The sequence below is a fragment of the Octopus bimaculoides genome, chromosome 3 (assembly GCF_001194135.2).
Source record: "Octopus bimaculoides isolate UCB-OBI-ISO-001 chromosome 3, ASM119413v2, whole genome shotgun sequence".
Lineage (NCBI taxonomy): Eukaryota > Metazoa > Mollusca > Cephalopoda > Octopoda > Octopodidae > Octopus > Octopus bimaculoides.
Genome location: NC_068983.1, coordinates 137,507,169 through 137,512,889, shown reverse-complemented (window position 1 = coordinate 137,512,889; position 5,721 = coordinate 137,507,169). Strand labels below are relative to the sequence as shown.

Genomic DNA, 5,721 nt, shown 5'->3' with positions numbered 1-5,721 from the left:
ATACATATATATATATATACTTAAATTTAATTTGCCAAAATATTTTCGTCGCTTTGAGACCTTTTCACTGACAGAATATCATGTCAGTGAACAGGTCGCAGTCTCAAAGTGACGAAAATATTTGGGCAAATTAAATTTAAATGTTGAAGTGAATCTAACGGTTTTTGTGTTTTTTAAATGGCTTATAAACACCTTCCACGCTGCAATTGCTTTCGTTCCAGCACACGATCTCAGATCAGGTCACTTGCTATCCAGAGCAATCGTGTGACCTCTCAATCCTTGTTAACCTTTTTGTGATTTCAAACACTTGTTGCTGTTCTGTGAGAATTAGACCATTAGCTAATTCCTTAAACCAAACTCCAAGGTGATTATCTCAAGGATTATGATGAGGACTGAGAATAAACAAAGTGGGCATTGCTGACCCTCATTTTGCTTTTAGTGAGTTCATTGTTGATCTAAACTGCTCCGACAAGGTATCCACCAACATATTTTTCAGTAACCACAAGACTACAAAATGCTGCACACTGTAAAAACCTTCCTTCAATAAACAAAGACAAAAAAGGGTCATCATAATCCTCATCATTTTAACGTCTACTTTTCCATGTTTGCATGAATCAGACAGAATATACATTGAGACAGATTTTCTAAAACTAGATGCCCTTCTTGTCACCAACCCTCACATGTTTCCAAACAGCAATATTTCCTTATGTCCGGATATATTTTCATGGAAGATTGTAAACAAATGACACCACTTGTATGACGACGACATTCGTTTACAGCTATCGCGCACGCGCGAGGGTTGTACTGAAAGTGAGAATAACTTTTTTATTAACTGATATAGGGCATTCAACTTGCACAGGTTGATAAAGTAACACTTCCTCACAGTAAATCTTCCTAAATACCCTGCTTCGTTATTTTTAAACATGCTATATTATTAATCATATAGTACCTATTTTATATATCAGTGTTGAAGTTTGTTTAGCAGGCTCTGTTCAGTATCTATAGGTATGGCATGAATAAAAATAATAATGGTTTCTGATTTGGACACAAGGCTAAAAATTTCGAGGAGAGAAGTTTAGTAGATACCATCTACCTCAATCAATATTTGACAGGTACATTATTTTATCGGCCCCGAAAGGACGAGAGGCAAAGTTGATCCTGGTGGGAATTGAACTCAAAATATAAAGAACAGGAAAAATACTGCTAAGCATTTTTTCTTGACGTTTTTATGATTTGGGGGACAAACAAACATTAGAAACAATACAAAACACAAACAAGTAAACATGGACACAAATTTTACATTAAAAAATTATAAGATTAAACAGAAGGACCGATGATCCGAATTTTAGAATAACATTATGCAATCAAACATCTTCTATTGAGAAGTTATATTTTAAAATTTTACCTCACCTTCGATTATGCAAGGTAATATGATGCTATCATTGTAAAGTCTTGTTGAGTAAACATTACAATAATTAATATTTAGAGTAAAGCTTTAACTGTAGATAGGCTAGTTAAATTCTTAGAAAACTAACGAATAAGGAAAATGTCTCCACGAAAACAAATTTAATCGCGTGAAAATATTCAGGGTACTTTTGGTTTCTTTTGATCACCCTGTGTATGTACAAAGCAAAAGTCTTCACTGTCTCAATAAATTGAAATCATCGACGTACATTTAAGCATAACAGAAATTACAAACCAACTTTTAAATGTGGGACTGCTTCCCAAAACATTAACACGTAACTATTTAATGTGAGAAACCCTGCAAAAGCATTTCGCTGACTTAACACAATAGAATGTAGATGTGGGCCAAATTGTTTAGCTATGAAGCAATTGAATTTTCGTTTCTAAATTGTGCTATTTTAATGATTGTGGGTGGTATGTTTGGAAATTAAAACGAAAGACTAAAACAAAAAGTGAAAGTGGGGAAGGGAGCATGAGACGTTAACCTCATTTCTCTCTATAGATACTTCTCTTGCCAGGACGTTAAGATATACGTTACCTTAATCTCGCCAGAACGTTTCTGTCGTCTTCTCTTTACAGCTGTTTTTCTCATTTGTTCTAAGGCGCTTCTCTCTTTCTTCTACAGCTTCTCTCTCTCTTCTGTCCCTTGCTCTCAAGGCATCTTCAGCACGACGCTCTTCGTCTGTAGCATATTTCCTTGGCCTTCCCATTAAAGAATCAGAAATGTTCAGTTTAACAGAATTTTGATACGGCGAGGATACTATGAAAGTTATAGATTCAATGTTAACTCGATATTGGCTGTTTATTGTAAAGAATAACTACAAAAAGAATAACATTTAATTCAGCTTGTTTTGGGCACATACGCGCCGACTCTATGACAGGATGATAACAATGCTGATGATTTTAATATGCGAATAGAAATTGACGAAACCAGCTAGCTGGTCCGACATTAAAGATTGGATATGGAGAAGATGGTAGCATTAGTGACAATATTAATTAGTAGAGTAGTAACGAAAAGAAGGGTTATGTTTTGAAGGGAGATAGTAGTAAACAGCCACGCGATGTTTATCTTGGGTTTTGTGTTTGTTCAAAATGAGGCAACAGGTTGGTCACATGACGTATGTGCTATAGCAACAAAGGTGTCTATAAACATGACTTAAACAGGTGTAAGTTATATGATCGTGATCTTTCCTCAGCTTAGCTGTTGCTTAGCGCCAGATCAACTCCGATCGAGCAGACCCCTCAAAAGGCTTTCCAACCGTGACCACCTTGGGCAAGACTTCCGCCCATCCTTTCCCTAAAACGATCCTTAAAAAAATTTTTTTTGTTTCGACACAACCCCCTACCCTTTTCAGCTACGGGGAATACGAATCTGCAAACAAATTGGCAAAAATCGACATTTCTAAATTACCACCCACGTTTCCTTCATTTTAAACTTTTCTTCAAGATTTTTTCTTTTTTTCTTCAAAATATGCGGAAAAATACGGAGATTATGATTCTGAAAAAATTTCCAAAAATTTTTGTAAAATTTTATTTTTTTTTTCTAAATATGTGGAAAAGTACGGACAAAAATTTCAAAACATTTCTGTATTTTGGCAATTTTCCGGAACCTCCATATCTGAAAACGGGGATTTTTGGCAAAACAATTTTTTAAATGAACAAATTTATGAGGAAATGGGTCGGGGGGCGGAAATCTTTCCCCACCTTGTTTTTCATTAAGATATTAATGTATAGTCTAAAACACATTTCGAGGGGGACTTGGCTTTTTATACCCGCCAGACCGAACGAAATCATAGAAGCCCCAAGTTGGCTCAAGTATAAATCGATATTAGTTTCACGTATAAAATAACTAATGACACTGAAATACAGCATTATTTCTCAATTCTATCGACCTTTGAAACAGAATATAATTTTCGAATTTTGCCTACTTGGAACTGAACTTTCAATTACCCTCCCTCGTTTTAGTTTCCACATCTCCAGCAGAGAGAAAATATCTAGCAATCAACAGCAGAAGGTGTATGTGTGTAGAATATAAGTAGATATTTCCACTTCTTGTGAGAGAAAGAAAGAGAGAGAGAGCAAATGGCTTGTGGGATATTTTCTGTTTCTACATCTGTACAGAAATCTTTGAAAGAATCAGATCTAAACTTAGATATGTTTTGACCAAAGCTTGGTCCAAGCTATATCTAACTTAATAGCACCACCTGATAGGATTATCTAAATCCTTTTAAAGTCAAGTTTTGCTTATGGTCCATTCAAGTAGTGAGTTGTATCCAGGTATGGGTGGCTTATCTGGTATTCCTTGAAGAAATCTGTCTAGACTCTGTTTAAAACTGATAGGATCCTTTTCCTCTTTTATCTGTTTTGGGACAATGTTAAACAGGGCAGGGCCTGTTGATGAAAAGAAATTATGCTGCTGTGTACACATATGTTGTGATCCTGAATTGAGCAGAGGACAAATGACCCGTGGTCCCAGCCTTGGATGAACCTTGAAACTAATGTTCAGGTCATTTGTGCAATGCTGGCGGTATATTCTCCACATCGTACAAATGATGTACTGCTCGTGGTGGCGCTGGAGAGAGTATAGCTTCAAGGCTTTAAGACAGTCCCAGTAATCGAGATCAGTCATGCCTTCATTTCGTTTAGTGAGTGCCCTCTGGGATGATTCAATCCTTGAGATGTTTTGCTTAGTATGGGGAGACAAGGGGCAGCAGTATTCGAGGTGTGGTTGTACAAAGGAGGAGAAAAGTGGAATGATGACACCATGTTCTTTGGACTGGAAGGTTCTTAAGAGCTATATTGACCTTATTGTTGATGTGGGTACTCCAATTGAGATAGTTATCAACAATTACACCCAGATCTCTGATATTATTGGATACCGTGAGCGGTTCCCCTGAAGGAAGAGAGTATGGCTGTTTTAGTATAGACTGAAACCGAAAAGATCCCATCTAGGTGCATCCTAAGTTGTACAACTTTTTTTTTTACTGTAGAAAATGTTAAATCATCTGATAGAGTGACAGTGTACTATTTAAAACAACACAAATCAAATGAAATCTCAAAGAAAAAAACTTTTTTACTCATTCTAAAGCAAAACAAAAACTTCTTTTGAAATTTTTAGAAAGCTATAAACTAGTTGATAATAAAAAGAGCATCCAGAAAAAAAATTGCAAAAATCATGAACCATAAACACTGTAAAAACCTTGTGTACTTATGACTAATACTATGTCAGTACTGTGCATATTGTGCAATTCTCAGGTGTGAATGTTCTTCATCTGTAATCAAACAATTTCACTACCAAGTGCCTCTCTTTCAAATGCAGAAAATGAACATCAATGTGATACCTATTTTCTGCACCTGAACCCAATCAGTACTACCTGCAACATTTTCCCAACCCGACACAGAACTTTAGGACTGCTACTTTTAATGTCAATACAGTGAAGGGTACATCTGAATAGATTGTAGAGATGTTAAGGAGGAGATACAGATATCATAAAAAATTATTGTTAAATGTGTTCTGGTGTTACCATTCTATCCTTTTTGTTTTAAACACAATATTTAGGACTAAGCTACTTCATAAACTCTACTATTCAAACAATTTATGTCTGTAAGAACCGTGTTCTTTCTTGGTGGTGAGACATGGCTATTGTTCATGAAAGCTCAGCTGAGTTCAGAGAGATATGATTTTCACATGATCTGTTGATTTCTTTGCTTGAAAACAGGAGAACATCTGAAATTACAGACCCACACAAATATATATGTGAAAATATGTATATAACATCTTCTTCACAAGACATATCTTGCTTTATCCATTGTATGTGGTGGGAATTGTGGTGGTGTAAATCACTTTGTTTTTAAGAACAAAATCAAACTAGTCTTCATACACAGTTGCAATATTTTGCCCTACTTTGATGCTGTTTGAGAAATGTGTAGACCTGAAAATTGCATGTAACATACAAATGTTATAAATGCCAAAACCTACCCTGGCGAAGAATGTACCCCACAACATAGATTAGTAGTTAGCGACTTTGGGATCAAGGCAAAATGGGTGCCCAGAATTAGACAGGCTTGGAGGAGAAGGGTGTGGAAGCTTAAAGACCCTGCAAACGGACAGAGACTTAGAGACAAGTTACTTGAAGCATTTAACGAAATAGAAGGGGATATAGCATCATACAACGTGGAAGACAATTGGAGATTTCTGCGGGACAACCTGTTGAAAGCCACCGACCAGATTTGTGGGTGGTGTAAGGTCCCCTCCCG

General features: G+C 36.2%; 1 protein-coding gene across 2 annotated transcripts in view; it reads right to left on the bottom strand.

The window, feature by feature from the left end:
• Positions 1-2,597, bottom strand: part of LOC106877741 (uncharacterized) — a 13,351-nt gene extending 10,754 nt beyond the window's left edge. The window contains exon 1 of one of the 2 annotated variants that reach the window (XM_052966577.1): positions 2,003-2,597. The gene's annotated coding sequence lies outside the window, so the exon portion shown is untranslated. The remainder of the gene's footprint in view (positions 1-2,002) is intronic. The other variant, XM_014926746.2, reaches the window with a different exon arrangement.
• Between the last annotated feature and the right edge of the window lie 3,124 nt (positions 2,598-5,721).